Raw genomic sequence first — 17,603 nt, forward strand, 5'->3', positions numbered from 1 at the left:
CAAATGATATTTATTCCAGGTATGCAAGATTGGTTCAACATTTTGAAAGTCAGTTAGTGTAATAAACCACATCAAGAGGCTATAGAGGGGAAATTATATGATTATATCAATTGATGCAGAAAAGGGAATTACAAAATTCAACAACCATTCTCAATAAAAACTCTAAGCACACTAGGAATAGAGGGAGCTTCTTCATCTTTATAAAGAATATCTCCAAAAAATCCTACAGTGAACATCATACTTACTGCTGAGAAACTGAATATTTGGCCATATCTTAATACGAGCCAAGTAAGTGTTGTTTTACTACTGGTATTTAATAGCATACTGGAAGTCCTAGCAAGTTCAATAAGACAAGAAAGGGAAATAAATACAAGGAATACAAATTTCAAAGAAGGACTAAATCTGTCTTTGCTTGCAAATGACATGATTGTCTATGTGGAAAATTCCAAAGAATGTAACAAAAAAGCAAAACAAATCCCTCCTGAAACAAATCTGTGAGTATAGTGAGGTCACAGGATACAAAGTTATTATATGAAAGGCAATTGTTTTACTTTATAGCAATAAACAGTGGTAATTTGAAATACAAAATTTATAATAGCCATTCATAATTGCATGTAAAAATGAAATAATTAGGTACAAATCTAACAAAGTATGTGTAGAACCTGTATGTGGAAAACTATAAAACTCTAAAGAAATTGAAGGAAATATAAATAAATGGAGAGATATTTTGTGTTCATGGATTGGAAAACTCAATATTTTCATATAATTTTTTTCCAACTTGATTTATAGATGCAACACACCCTCAATCAAAATTCTGTAAGCTATTTCATCATATTGAAAAAAGGAATCTAAGTTTATATGGAAAGATAAAAGATCTAAAATAGCTATACTATAATATAGAAAAGCAATAAAGTTGGAAAACTCAACCCAATTTCAAGATTTGCTGTACAGCTAAAATAATCAAGGCTGTATGGGATTGGAAAAATAATAGACACATAGACAAATGGAACAGAATAAAGAGCCTAGAAATAGACTACAAATATAGTCAATAAATCTTCAACAAGGAAGCAAAGGCAATTACATTTAGAAAGAATAGTTTTTTCAACAAATGATACTAAAACTATTGGATATCCATATGAAAATGTATCTAGGCACAAATTTAATATATTGCACATAAATTAACTCAAAATGGATCATTGATTAGTGTACAACTCAAAGTTCTAATACTTCTAGAAGAAAACATAGGAGAAAATATAGGTGACAGGGTTTGGCAATGAGTTTTTATTTTTATTTTCGGTTAATTAATTAATTTATTTATTTGTTTTAGAGACAAGGCTCTCTCTGTCACCCTGGCTGGAGTGCAGTTCTCACAATTATAGCTCATTGTACCTCAAATTCCTGGGTTCAAGTGATCCTCTTGTCTCAGCCTCCCTGGCATTTAGGACTACAGTTGCACCACTATGCCTGGATTGGCAATGAGTTTTCAAATACAAAACCAAAAGCATGATCCATAAAAGAAAAAATTGAAAAGTACAAATTATGAAAATGTTGACCATTGTGACATACCTTGCTAAAATATCTTTATATTGTATATAATGTATTAAGTTATTTTCCAATATCGTTCTTTAGATACACATCTAAAAATTTACTTCAATTTTCAATCTGGAAAGCGGCAGTGGCACTTGTATACATTTCTGTATTAGCTCAGGATGGCATAACAAAACCCAGTAGTCTGGGTAGTTTAAAAACAGAAAATAATTTTCTCACAGTCTGGAGGCCGGGAAGTGCATAATCAACGTACTAGCTTTTTGGGCTCTGGCGAAGGCTCTCTTCTTGGCTTATAGAGGGCTGCCTTCTCTATATGTTCTCACAGGGTAGAGAGCTCTGGTATCTCTTTCTCTCCTTATGAAGGCACTAATGCTATCAAATTAGGGCTCCTCCCTGATGACTTCATTTAAACATAATTACTTCCTGAAAACACTATCTCCAAATACAGTACAGTCACATTGAAGGTTAAAGCTTTAACATATGAATTTGGGGGTCACGATTCAGCCCATAGCAATTTCCATTTGATCTTTTATAATAATACTTATTTGCATTTTTTAGACAACAAGCTTTGAGCTTTGCAAAAAAGCACACTAAAACCACACACTTCGAATTTTTGGCTGTGGCTCAAAGGACATTAGCATTCTGATTCAGCACAGGAGCGCGGGTGTCTTTGGGAACATACTTGTTGTGAGCCATATTTTTTTGTACATCATGTTACATATTCTTGGGGATAATTCTCCTTCGTGAAACCCAAACCAGTTTGTAATAGGAGCTTACTAGATTGTTAGTCAATGCAGTTTGAACCAACAGAAGGAACAAAGAAAAATTACACTCTAAATTCAGAAAAAAAATTATAACACATAATAAAAAATTTGTAACACAAAAAAATTATAACAACTATCCTTCTTTCCTGAGAATTTTATATCATGGTGTTAAATTTATTTAGATTCTCACAGTTAAATAAGAGTCATGTGTTTTTTTTTTATCAGCACAAAATATTGGCTGTTCTAACACAAAAAATATGGGATATTTAGGAAACTATTTATATGATTCAGGGTCACACATATTTTTTTCTAATGACTTTGGTTAATACTTCCTGTTACTTTAGAAATATATAAGTAATAGACTTCTAGCTAAATGGCCACTTTAATGCAAGGACATGGCTATCTAATTTTCAAAATTTAAATAATTAAATAGGTATAAATATATCTGAATTAATTCTGGGACCCCTTATATTTCAATCCTACTGCAATATTGAATTCAGAGAAATACTATACATAACCTAGAAGTAAAATATATACTTTCGTCTCCCCAAGTCCATGTAAGGAAAACTTATAGCTTACAGCGTGCATTTATTGAATCCTCTTGCATTCTCTCTGCAAGTGTCCTGCAGCCTTAAACTCTTTCAAATTATCTCACTCTCTAATTCTTACTCTGACCTCCCTACCAAACACTCACCCGTATTTAGCTTCCTTGTCTGTTCAGTCGGTCTTTTCCAATTCTCATTCTCTCTTAGGTATCTGTTATCCACACCCCTTCTGTTATATGCATTCATCTCTCATATCTTTGATGAGCATTGGAGAGGAGCTGGAATCTGTCTGACAGCAGTGATGCATGGAGGACCTGAGGAGGTGGGATGAATGGCTCTCAGTCCCTGCATCTGGATAAGAGAGGCTGCATACTATTGGGAGACTTGGCATAGGTAGTCTTTTTTTTCACTCCTAGCAGTGTCTGAGTTCATTGGTTTATTTACTACCCCCCACAGTATTAAATGTGATCTCCACCACTGTATGATTTTTCAGTACTCAGGAAACACTACAACCTGTGTGACAGCTAAGCATTCACCAAACATTAGCACTTTTTGAATGCTCTATTAAATCACCAGGTAAAATGCACATACATTTTAATTAAGAATACTTTCACCATAATAGTCTACATTAAATAAAAATTCTTTGTTCCATTCCAACATGACAACTTGCTGAAATCTTCAGGTTCCGACCGACCTCACACCTTAAAAGTATAAATAGTTCTTGAAAATATCTAGGTCACCTGATGACAAAAACACAAACATAAAGAAAATACAAAATAATAAAGAAGCTCTGTGAGACTACTATATAGAGATTCTGCTGCTTTTTGTTCCCTAATTATTGAAATGAGACTCTTGCATTTGCTCTTGCTTGATTCAGACTGTGTTCAGAAACCACTCTCCTGTGATTAATGTTCTTAATCACATTTTTGAAATCGATGCAACAAATTCTTCTTATTGTTTTAAAACCATATATTTTAAATTGAAATTTATTTTAATCAATCAAGTATGAATAGCACTAAATATTTTTATCCTAGCATTATGTATAATAAATTAAAAAACAAATGGCTTATACAGTATTTATTGACACCTGTATAATTAATTGAAACAGGTTGATAAGAAGGTGGTGTTTCCTTTCCGAAAGCCTCCTACTACAAAGTCATGAATTGGCAAAATATTACTTAGCAATGTTTCAAATGCCTCATACAACATTTGTTTTCCCAGCTGATGTACTGTGAAATGAAAATAAGCCTCAAGACCCCCAAATCACTGAACCAAAAGGAAAAGTCAACCTGGGAACTGTGTCAGACAAACCTGCTTCCCATTTTATTCCTAAGTAAAATAGCTTAGCTGTAAAGATAAAAAAGCTACATACCTCTCTCACAATTTGCCCACAAAGAAATTCCTTGTGGGCATCAAGGTTTTTACCTAAAACACTTCTGTTGAATTTCAGTCTGGCAATGTAAATTGATAGCTTATCATCACGAGTGCAGGACAAAGGACAGAACTCAAAGTCATCTTTCTGCTGACCTGAGAGGAATGGATATCTGATAGTTTCCACTGCCGTATTGTTTATGTAAAAATGCAGATTCACTGAGCCAGACTAAGGCATAAATGACATTTCCTGTACCCTGCTCTCACATGTAAATTGTGTATCTAGTAAAAGGCCAATCAGAGACTCAAAAGAATGCAATCATTTGTCTCTTATCTACCTGTGACCAAGATGACACCTCCCCACCCTCCCCCCAACCTTTGAGTTGTCCCGGCTCTCCACACTGAACCAATGTGTATATCTTACATATATTGATTGATGTATTATGTCTCCCTACAATGTATAATGCCACGCTGTGCCCCAACCACCTTAGGCACACATCATCAAGACCCCCTGAGGCTGTGTCACAGGCACGTCCTTAACTTTTGCAAAATAAACTTTCTAAATTGATTGAGACTTATCTGATATTTTTCACTCACAATACTTAAAAGCACTTCCAGTTTCTCTGGCACGAGGAGGTAATCTTTGTAAAGAAAATATAGGTAATTTTTCTGGATACCCCTTGATTCTTAGTAAATAATTAAGAAGACTAATAGCAATCAGATAGGTGTAGTAGAAGTCAATGAAATGGTAGTAGAAGAATGGAACCAGCCAACTCTAAAATCAATCATTTTAGACCCTATGATTCTTGGTATTATTGATAGAAATTAATCGTCATGTAGAAGACAAAATGACAGTACCTTTTGCCATTATTTTAAAGCTTTCACTGAATATTTATCTGATATAGATAAGTGATAGATTTCAATCTGATAGTCCAAAGCCTAAATTCTATGTCCCAGAATTTTCCATGTCATTAACTTTAGAAAGTTAACTGTCCTTTAACTCTCCCTGAGGAGTACAGATTTCTCATCCTCACTTCTTGTATATTTATGTCTAAGTAGCTGTGGATTTTATATGCATTTAAAAATCTTTGCCTCTTTTAGGCTTTTCTTAGGGTCCTTTTTCTCTTAAGAGCAAAGGTATCTCTTCACTATAAAATCATAGTTGTATATTGACTCACACACATATGCACACACATGCACACACATACACATATACACACATGAATTTATTGAGAAAAGAGTATTTTAAAAGGTATTCTAAAAGATTAGAAGCACAAAATTATATATCTAAAGTATCAGTGCTATATAGAACCTGTACCCATTTTTGTAACTCATTGTTTCTGTAGAAGGAATTCTGCAATTTCCTTGTTTTATGTTTTTATAACAATGTCAATCTTTCTAGTTCTTATAACTTAAAAACTCTGGATTGTGCTATGATCACATTCAATTTAAAATAGTTTGTGCATTATTTTTATTGAAACATGGTTTCTCAACCTTGGCACTATTAACATTTTGGGCTAGAAGATTCTTATTGTAGGAAGTTGTCTTGTGCTTTGTAGGATGTTTTGTAGCATCCCTGGCTTTTACCCCATAGATCCCAGTAGAATCCCTCAGTGGTGACAACCAAAAATGTTGGCTTGACAATTGTCCCTGGGGGGCAAAGTCACTCCTAGTTGGAAATCACTGCCTTATTTAAAAGAAAGGTGTTAAAAATATTTGATTATTTGTCATAATTAATATGTGACGTTATTAATAATAATAATGTCCACATTTGGGTGGCTCACTCTGGATGTGTTCCAACAGAAATCAATACAACTTGTTTCCATTTAATAGATATTTCTCAATTTTAGTGAATTTTATACAAATAAATGTAAAATCTAAAGCTCAATCAAATAATCTTCACTTTTGGATTAATATTTTGAGGGCATTTAAACCTCTCTCTCTTTATGTATGCCTTTTCCCCTCTTTGTTTTATATATTAAGGTAGGAGGACATGATTTCATTGTCTCTGCATAGCTTATTGATGACATCTGCTGCTTTGCCCTCAGCACCTCACAGAAATTTCAAGGCCAATTAATGTCCAGATGGTTTTATCTGTGCAAAAAACTTTTCTAGATATACAGCCTATTTTAGCATAGTATCTTATGTCCTAGAGGGAAAGCCAAGAGTAATTTAATGCCATTAGGCAGAGTAAAACTTAGAAAATATGATCTATTTATTCTTTAAAATTCTCTTTGAATTTTGCATTTTCTGTCACTTCTATATAATGCATCATCCCTTTACAATGCTCTTCTCTAGATAATATTGACTGCTATGAATATTATATTATTTCTCATTATATTTTTGTGAAACATTATTCAAGCAACTTTCCAAGCCAATATGGTTTTATATAAAGAAGAAAGATATATCCATATTTAAGAAGCAGATACATACAAATATATATTTACTAAATCTAAATTTAAAACTCTAAAATTATTGTTGTGCAAATAAATATTTTTATTAAAAATGTTGTTATGATAAAATGAACATAAAATTGCCATCCTAGCCATTTTAAGTGTGTACTTCAGTAGTGTTATGTTCACACTGTTGTGTAACCAATCTCCAGAACTTTTTCATTTTGCAAAACTGAAAGTCTGTACCTATAAAACAACAACTCTCCATTTCCTCCTCCTCTCAGCTCCTAGCCAGGACCATTCTATCTTCTGTCTCAATGATTTTGATTACTCTAAGTACCTCATATATGTGGAAGCATACTGTATTTGTCTTTTTGTGACTCGGTTATCTTATTTAGCATAGCATCCTCGATGTTCATCTATGTTGTAGCATGTGTCAGAATTTCCTCCTTTTTAAAGGCTGAATAATATCCCATTTTAATGGTATACCACTTTTTTTGTTCATTCATCTGTGAATGGATATTTAGGATGCTTTCACGTTTGGATTTATTGTAAATAAAGTTATGATCATGGTGTACAAATACTTCTTCAAGACCCTTCTTTTGATTCTTTCGGCTGTATGCCCAGATGTTAAATTGCTGGATCATACTATATTAATTCATTTTAATATGAATTTTTCACATGTACTATTCTCTAGCCGGCTTTCTAAAATAGTATTACCTGGATGCTTTCCATGTAAGCACTTACATATCCACATTATTCTTTAAATTGCTGCATAATATTCCACTACATCTATTTACTGTGATTTATTTCCCTGATAACTCTTTGAGAGACATTTAACTGTTTTTAATGTAAAATCAACAATGCTGAACTGAACATTCTTATACATGTCTCTTTGCACACATGTGAGAATACACAAATTTCTAAAAGTAGAATAGCTTTTGACCCAGCTATTCTATTTTTCCTTGTAATAGACATTGACAAAAGACCCTTTAAAGAGGCATACTGATTTTACATTTTCACTCAGAGGATATGAGTGGGAAATTTTAAAATTTGTCTTTCCATTCCATTTTTGAATTTTCAGGAAGGTTGTTAATTAATTTGCTAGGCAAAATAGTTTTTTAATTTACAAATAATAATTGCATATATTTATGGGGTACATAGTGATGTTTTGATACATATAATGAATAGTAATCTGACAAGGGTAATTGCATATCCACCAACTCAAGCATTTATCATTTCTTTGGAAATGTTCAATGTCCTGTTTGAAACTATATAATATATTTGATAGCTATTTGAAACTATATAACATATTATTATTAACTATAGTCATTCTACAATGGTATAGAACAGTAGAACTTATTCCTCTATTGAGCCAAATTTTGTATCCTTTAACAAATCCCTCCCTATAACCCCATTTCCCTACATTTTCCAGCTCTTCCCAAAGCATTCTACAGATTCAATGCAATCTCTAAAAATAACAATGACATTCTTCACACACACACACACACACACACACACACACAGACATCTAAAAATTTGTTGAAACCACAAAAGACCCCAAAGAGCCAAAACAATCTTGAACAAAAAAGAACAAAGCTGAAGGCATCAATCGTACTACCAGACTTCAAAATATACCACAAAGCTGTAGTAACCAAAACAGTGTGATACTGGCATAAAAAGCAGACACATGGACCAATGAAAGAGACTAGAGAAGCCAGAAATTAATCCACATATCTACAGCCAACTGATATTTGAAAAAGCACCAAGAATACTAATTGGAGAAAGGAAGTTTCTTCAGGAAATGATGGTGGGAAAACTGGGTATCCAGAAGAATGAAAGTAGACCTCTACCTCCCATGCTATGCAAAAATCAACTCAGAATGGATCAAAGACCTAAATGTAAGATTTGAAACTATAAAACTACTATAATAAAGCATAGGGGATTTCTGGACATTGGTCTGGGAAAATTTTTATGAATAACACCTCAAAAGCACAGACAATGAAAGCAAAAATAAACAACTGGGACCCTACCAAACTACAAACCTTCTGCACAGCAAAGGAAACAACAGAATAATAGGCAACTGACAGAATGGGAGAAAATATTTGCAAACTATTTATCCAATAGGGGGTTACTATCCAGACTATATAAGACACTCAAACACCTCAACAGCAAAAATCCAAACATTCCCCTGACCAAAAAATGGTCAAATAATTGTGAATAAACATTTCTCAGAAAAAGATACACAAATAGCCAAGAAATATATGAAAAATCGCACAACATCCTAATCATCAAGGAAATGCAAGTCAAAACCACCATGAGTTAACATTTCACCCCAGTTAGGGTGGCTGCTATGAAAAAGATAAAAAACAGCAAATGCTGGTGAGGATGCAGAGTAAGGGGAACTCATAGACGTCTGATGAGAATGTAAGCTAGTACAACTATGGAGAACAGAATGGAGGTTTTTCAGAAAAGTAAAAATACTAATAGAACTACTGTATGATTCAGCAATCTCACTTCTGGGTATTTATCCAAAGGAGAATAAATCAGTATATTGAAGAGATACCTTTACCTTCATGTTTATTGCAGCACTATTCACAGTAGCCAAGATATGGGATCAACATAGGTGTCCAAAAACAGATAAATGAATAAAGAAAATATGACATATACACCGTAAAATATTATTCAGTCTGATTAAAGAATAAAATTCTGTCATTGGTGGCAATGTAGATGGAACTGGAGGATGGTATGTTAAGTGAATTAAGCCAGGAATGGAAAGTTAAAATACCACGTGTTCTCACTCATATATATAAGCTAAAAACAGTTGATCTCACGGAAGTAAAAAGTATAACAAATAAATATTTTTGTTTGAGTAATATTTCAAATATTTTTCTAATTACATGTGTTCATTTTATAAAGATGAATAATGGTAGTAAATTTAATAAAGAAAATAAAAATTATCCATAAATCAACACAGAAATAACTACTAACTGTAATCATAATGACTGTTGAGCTCACTGTAAAAATAAAATTTCTATACACACACACACACACACACACACACACACACACATATATATATAGAAGGTACTCATAAACCAGGGAAATAATGTATGTTTTACTTTACCTCTGTAATCTTGGTTTTTCTCTGTGAGAGAGATATTTATTGGAAGTGTGTCATATTCCTCTTGGAAATAATATAGCAAATCTCTAATTTTACTGTAGAATTTTCTGATTATTCTAAAAATACAATATTCTCATATGTTTGGGAAGGAGATACAAAACTATACCTAAACATCATATAAAAATGCTTTAAAAAGGGAATAATCATTGTGTTTCTGAAGAAATGAGTAGTGAATCTTGTTCAGTGTCCAGGTACCAGCTCTGAATCACTATCCCTTATCCTGTAATTAGATCTGTGAAAACTGGAAAAAGTACACTAAAAATAAGTAAATAAATAAGTTGTGTCGGCTGTATGTTTCACACAGCAATTTATTTGGTTACTTATTATTTTGCTTGTTTGATTGGCTTGGTAATTAAAAATGGCAACATATATGCAGATTTTCTGAATAAGTATTTGTAATACTTATGAAAAATCTACCTGGAAAAGCAGTGGCTGCATGAATTGTTAGTCATGAGTTCTTTGGACAGAAGCATTTCTTTTTCTGTCATGATCAGAATGACTTATGAGTTTCTGCATAGTGTAGGCTCAAGGAGAAGGTATGTGCCTCATCAGTGTGACTGAGTTATGGCAGGAACCCTTTAGAAAGCAATGCTGCTGCAGATGTAGGAACTGCTTAAGTGATGTATGCGTATAATCTTTATATCTCCAATGACTTCTCTCTTCTGGCAAAAGTTAGTGTTTACATCATTTTTTGATTTTATGCTCAGACAATTCATGTCTTTTCTTACTATGCAAACTGATATTCAACTATAAAGGTAAAACTTATAAAAACAGAAAACCTAAAAAGGAGAAATCAGAAAGAAGTTAAAGCATGCTATTTTTTTAATTTTTAATGTTTAATATTTGTGAGTACATAGAAGGTATATATATTTATGGATTACATGAGCTATTTTGATACAGGCATGCAATGCATAAAAATGACAATAGAGTAAATGGGATATTTATCACCCCAAACATTTATCTTTTGTGTTACAAACAATTGAATTATACTCTTACATTATTTAAAAATGTACAGTTAAATTATTGTTGACTACAGTCACGGTCTTCTTCATCCTTTTTAATGAAATTTTATGTCCACTAACCATCCCCACCTGTCCCCACACCCCCACTACCCTTCCCAGCTTCTGGTAACCATCCTGCTAATCTTTCTGTACGAGTTTAGTTGTTTTAATTTTTAGCTCCCACAGATAAGTGAGAAGAGGCAAAGTATGTCTTTCTGTGCCTGGCTCATTTTGCTTAATATAATGATCTCCAGTTCCATCCATGTTGTTGCAATTGACAGAATCTCATTCATTTTTATGGCTGAATAATACTCCACTGTGTATATGTACCACATTTTCTTTACCCATTCATCAGTTGCTGAACACTTAGTTTGCTTCCAAATCTTGGTTATTGTGAATAGTGCTGCAATAAACATGGGAGTGCAGATACCTCTTGGATATACTGATTTCCTTTCTTCTGTGTATATGTCTAGAAGGTGGGATTGCTGGATCAAATGGTAGCTGTATTTTTAGTTTTTTGAGGACCCTCCAAACTACAAGCTCCGTACTGATTACATTGGTAAATTACAATGGTAATTTACATTGCCACGAACAGGGTACAAGGATTCCCCTTTCACCACATCTGCAAGCATTTGTTACTTCCTGTCTCTTGGATAAGAGTCATTTTAACTGGGGTGAGATGATTTGTCATTGCATTTTGATATGCATTTCTCTGCTGATTAAAGATGTTAAGTACCTTTTCATGTGCTGCTTTGCTATTTGTATGTCTTTTTTTTGAGAAATGTCTACTCAGATTTTTTGCACATTTTTCAATCAGATTATTAGACTTTTTCCTATAAAATTGTGCAAGACCCTTATATATACTGGTTATTAATCCCTTGACAGAAGAGTCATTTGCAAATATTTTCTCCCATTCTGTGGGTTGTCTCCTCACTTTGTTGATTGTTTTCTTTGCTGTGCAGGAGCTTTTAAACTTGATTTGATCCTGTTTTTCCATGTTTGCTTTCAATGCCTGTGCTTGTTGGGTATTACTCAAGAAATCTTTGCCACTGCAATGCCCTGGAGAGTTTTCTCAATGTTTTCTTGACATAGTTTCATAGTTTGAGGTCTTAGATTTAAGTCATTAATCCATTTTGATTTGATTTTTGTACATGGTGAGATATAAGGGTCTAGTTTCATTTTTCTGCATATGAATACCAAGTGTTCCCAGCACCATTTACTGAAGAGACTTATCTTTTTCCCAGTGTATGTTCTTGGCACTTTTGTCAACAGTAAGTTCACTGTAGGTTTTTGGACTTATTTCTGGGTTCATTATTTTGTTCCACTGGTGTATTTGTCTTATTTTTATGTCAGAACTATGCTGTCTTGGTTACTATAGCCCTATGGTTAATTTGAAGTAAATTAATATGATTCATACAGTTCTTTTTGCTGAGGATAGCTTTGGCTATCCTCTGTCTTTTGTACTTCCATATAAATTTTAGGATTTTAAAAATTACTGTGAAGAATGTCATTTGGTGTTTTGTTAGAGATTGCATTAAATTTGTAGATTGATTTGGGTAGAATGGACATTTTAACAATGATTCTTCCAATCCATGAACATGAAACATCTTTAAAATTTTTTTGTGTCCTCTTCAATTTCAGGAGTAAATATTTTATATTTTTCATTTTAGAGATATTTTACTTCTTTGAATACGTTAATTCCTAGATTTTTAGTTTTATTTGTAACTATTGTAAATGGGATTACTTCTTGATTTCTTTTTTAGATTGTTTGCTGTTGGCATGTAGAAATGCTACTGATGTTTGTATATTGATTTTGTATCCTGCAACTTTACTGAATTTGTCAGCTTTAATAGGTTTTGTTGGAGTCTTTAGGTTTTTCCAAATATAAGGTAATCTCATCTACAAACAACAATAATTTGACTTCCTTTTCAGTTTGGATGATGCCCTTTATTTCTTTCTCTTGTCTGTTTGCTCTAGCTAGGACTTCCAGTACTGTGTTCAATAACAGTGGTGAAAGTGAGTATCCCTGCCTTGTTCCAGGTCTTAGAGGAAAAGCTTTCCATTTTTTCCCCATTCAGTATGATACTTGCCGTGGGTCTGTTGTATACAGCTTTTTGTATATTGAGGTATGTTCCATATATACCCAGTTTTTGAGGGTTTTTATCATGAAGACATGTTGAATTTTATAAAGTTCTTTTTCACCATCAATGGTGATTTTATCCTTTATTCTGTTGATATGATGTATCACATTGATTGATTTGCATATGTTGAACCATCCTTGAATCCCTGTAATAAATTTCAATTGATCATGATGATGATCTTTTTAAATGTATTACTGAATTAGGTTTGCTAGTATTTTGTTGAGGACTTTTGAATTAATATTCATTAGAGATATTGGCCTGTAGTTTTATTTTTCTAAAGGGTCTTTTTCTGGCATTGCTATCAGGCTAAGACTGGCCTTGTAGAAGTTTTTTCTCTTCCTCTATATTTTTGCAATAGTTAGAGTAGCACTGGTATTAATTCTTCCTTAGATGTTTGGTAGAATTCAATAGTGAAGCCATCAGGACCAGGGCTTTTCTTTGCTTGGATACTCTTTATTACAGTTTTATTACTTGTTATTAATCTGTTCAGACTTTGGATTTGTTCATGGTTCAATCTTTGTAGGTTGTATATGTCTAGGAATTTATTCATTACTTCTTGATCTTCCAATTTATTGGCATGTATTTGCCCATTGTAGCATGTAATGATCCTTTGAATTTCAGTGATATCAGTTGTGATATCTGCTTTTTCATCTCTGATTTTATTTATTTGGGTCTTCTCCCCTTTTTTCTGTTAGTCTGGCTAAAAGTTTGTCAATTTTTTGATCTTTTCAAAAAAACTACATTTTGTTTTAATGATCTTCTGTATTATTTTATTCATTTCAATTTTATTTATTTCTGCTCTAATGTCTATTATTTATTTTCTTCTCCAAATTTTGGGCTTGGTCTGCTCTTGTTTTTCTAGTTCTTTTAGATGCATCATTATATTACTTCATTTATGTTTTTCTTCTTTTTCGATTTAGGCATTTAAAGTTATACATTTCCCTCTTAGTACTGCTTTCACTGTATCCCAGAGATTTTAGTATCTTGTGTTTCCATTATCATTTATTTCAAGAAAGTTTTCAATTTTCTTTTTAATTTCTTTATTGACTCACTGATCATTCAGGAGCACATTATTTAATTTTCATGTGTTTTTATAGTTTCTAAAATTTCTTTTATTATTGATTTCTAGTTTTATTCCATTGTGGTCAGAGAAGATTCTTGGTATTATTTCAAGTGTTTTGAATGTTTTAAGACTCATCTTGTGGCCTAGCACACGGTTTATTTTTGAGAATAATACATTTGCTTAAGAGAAGAATGTGTACTCTACAGTCATTGGATTAAAAAAAAAATTCTGTATATAGCGATTAGGTTCATTTGTTCCATAGTGCAGATTAAGTCAGATGTTTCTTTTTTGATTTTCTATCTGGAAGATCTGAAAAATCCTGAAGGTGGGATGTTGAAATTTCAAGCTATTACTCTATTGTTGTCTACCTTTTTCTTTAGTTATAGTAATATTTGCTTTATATACCTGGAGACTCCATTATTGGGTGTGTGTATATTTACAATTGTAGTATTCCCTTGATGAATTCACCTTTTTATCATTATATAGTGCCCTTCTTTGTCTCTTCTTGCAGTTTTTGTCTTGAAATCTATTTTGTTTGATATAAATATAGCTACTCCCCATCTTTTTTGGTTTTCATTGGCATAGAATGTCTTTTTATCTTTTTATTTTCAGTCTGCATGTATCTTTATAGGTGAAGTATATTTCTTGCACCTTCACAGTGCAATGTTGCATAGTGATGCAACAGATCATTGGGTCTTTGTTTTTTTTCCATTCATTCAGCTACACTATGTCTTTTGATTGGAGCATTTAGTCTATTTACCTTCAATGTTGTTATTGATTGGTAGGGACTTACTCCTTCCATTTTGTTATTTGTTTTCTGGTTGTTATGTGGTTGTCTTCTTTCCTCCCTTCCTATCCCCCTTTTAGTGAAGGTGATTTTCTCTGGTGATATGCTTTAATTTATTACTTTTTATTCTTTGTGTATTCATTGTATGTTTTTTGATTTGATGTTACCAAGAGGCTTGCAAATACTGTCTCATAATCCGTTATTTTAAACTGATAACAACTTAACACTGATTGCATACACAAGCAAGCAAAAAGAAAACCATATAAAAACTGTAACCCTTAACCTCATCACCCAACTTTTAAACTTTTTATTGTTTTTATTTGTATCTTGTTATACTGTCTGTGTCTTGAAAAGTTGTAGTTACTGTTTTTGATTAGCTTATCATTTACTCTTTCTACTTAAAGTAAGAGTGGTTTACACAACATAGTTACAGTGTTATAATATTCTGTGTTTTTCTGGGTACTTACTATTACCAGTGAGTTTTGTACCTTCAGATGATTTCTTATTGCTCATTAATGTCCTTTTCTTTCTGATTAAAGTATCCTCTTTAGCATATCTTGTAGGACAGACCTAATGTTTGATAAGGTCATGTTTTCCTGGATAGTGTTGGTACTTGTAGATGTTCTTCCGTGTCTGGGCAATGAAGAGTTAGGTATTTATTTTAGTCTTCACAGTCTGGGCTTGTTGGACATCTTTGGGAAGGTTTCCCAGGTATTCAAAAGGACTGAAGTGTTGTAATCTAAGCCATGTCTGCACTAGGGGGCACCCGAATCCCAGTAACAATGAGTTTCTTGCAGATTTGTAGAGTTACCACTTTAGTGGTCTTACATGAGATCTGAAAAAATTATCCAGATTACCAGGCAGAGACTTTTTTTTTCGTTACTTTCTTCCAAACACATGGACTCTCTGTCTTTGCTGAGCTGTCTGGAGTTGGGAGGGCATGACAGCAAACACCCTGGTGGCCACCGCCATTATGACTATTCTTTGTCAGACCTGAAGCCAGCACAGCATTGGGTCTCTCCCAAGGCCCACTGTAACTACTACCCGGCTACCACCTATGTTCTCTTGAGGCCCTGAGGCTCCACAGTCAGCTTATGGTGAAGTCAGTCAGGCTTGTGTTCTTTTCTTCAAGAGAGCAAGTTCCCTGAGGCTCTGGGCTGGCTTAGAGATTTCATATAGAAGCCACAGGCTGGAGTCAAATTCTTAGAAGTCTACCTGGGGTTCTATTGTACTGTGATTGAGTTGGCACTCAAACTATGAGACTTAGTCCTTCCCACTCTTTCCTCTCCTTTCCACAGGCAGATGATCTCACCCTGTGGCCACCACCACCAAAGGCCCATGGGGAGTACTGCCAGGCTACCCCTGACATTCATTTCAGGCCCAGTGGCTCTTCAGTCAGCTTGTGGTGAATGCTATTAGGCCTGGGACTCACACTTCAGGGCGGTGAACTCCCCTTTGGCCCAGGCCTGGTCCAGAAATGCTGTCCAAGAACCAAGGCCTAGAATTGAGGAACCCAAGGGTCCACTTGGTACTCTACCCACCTGTTGCTGAGCTGGATTCTAAGGTACAATACAAAGTCCCTTTTATTTTTACGTCTGCTTTTCTCAAACCAAAGGAGTCTCTCACCATAGCAACAAAAGCTGGGAATGTGCTGGGTCTCACTTGATGTCAGCGTGACTCAGAATCTCACCAAAGGACTATGGCATACTACCTAGGTATCATTGCTGGTTATTCAGGGCCAAAGGGCTCTTTGTTCAGAAAGTGATGGATCCTGCCCAGACTGGGTCCTTCCTTTCAAGGCAGCAGATTTCCTTCTAGTCTAAGGTGTGTCTAGAAATGTCATCCCAGAGCTAGGGCCTGGAAGACAGGGCACATGACTTTGATCAATGCCCTATCCTACTGTGGCTGAGCTGGTTTCCAAGAAGAAAGACAAAGTCCTCTTTTCTTTTCCCCCTCCTCTCCTCAAGCAGAAGGAAGGTGTCTCTTTTGGAGCCATGATCTGTGCTGCCTGAGGCTTGGGGAGGGGTGGGACAAGCACTCTCTTACGCTGGCTGGTGTCTCAGTAAGTTGCATGTGCCCCAGTTTTGCTGGTTCTGAGCCCAGCTCAGCTCTCAGACTTTCATAGGAGTTGCAGTCCTTGTGGTCTAGGCTGCCTTTCAAATATATACAGGGTCCCAGAGCACTTTAGCCCATGATTGTGAGGCTTGCTGGAACTCAAGTTCCAACTGCTGGGATGGGCCATTTCTCTCTGGATAGGGCCCATTTAAATGCTCCTTCCATGGGTAAACATTGGCTGAGTTTACCCCAGTTTTGTCTTCTGCTGTGACAGGGAAGCACTGAGTTCAATGCAAAGTCTCACAATCGCTGCACTCACCCTCTCCAAATCACATAAATTTTCTTTCCACGCCCAGAGACTGCTGCCAGAGAATTAGGGAGTGGTGGCGTCAACAATTTAAGACTGTCTTTCTTACGCTCTTAAGAGAAGATTGAAAAGCAGGGAAAAACAAATTTAAAAATCTAGAAAGTTTATGTGATACATATAGACATGATGAAAAAAATGACTACTATGTATGAAATTTGAACCAAAATACTATATTGGTTAGGACATTTATAAAACCAATAAAACATAAGGAAAGGACTGAAAACCTCAAGTGAATCTTTAACTGCAAAACCCAATAATTTAAAGTAAAGTTGTAATGCATGGGCTAATATCAGATTCATATAAGTTCACGGAGTCTCTTGGAACCATTTTTTATTAGCATGCCTAGTATTTTTTAGAGAATTCCTGACATTGTATATTAAAATT

The 17,603-nt window shown here is 34.3% G+C and overlaps 1 long non-coding RNA gene across 1 annotated transcript in view; it reads left to right on the top strand.

The window, feature by feature from the left end:
• LOC129049888 (uncharacterized) overlaps window positions 1–17,603 on the top strand; it is a 602,992-nt gene that overhangs the window by 537,880 nt on the left and 47,509 nt on the right. Inside the window, exon 8 of the long non-coding RNA XR_008513264.2 lies at window positions 16,096–16,361. This is a non-coding gene — a long non-coding RNA (uncharacterized LOC129049888). The remainder of the gene's footprint in view (window positions 1–16,095; window positions 16,362–17,603) is intronic.

The sequence above is a fragment of the Pongo abelii genome, chromosome 15 (genome assembly GCF_028885655.2).
Source record: "Pongo abelii isolate AG06213 chromosome 15, NHGRI_mPonAbe1-v2.0_pri, whole genome shotgun sequence".
Taxonomy (NCBI): domain Eukaryota; kingdom Metazoa; phylum Chordata; class Mammalia; order Primates; family Hominidae; genus Pongo; species Pongo abelii.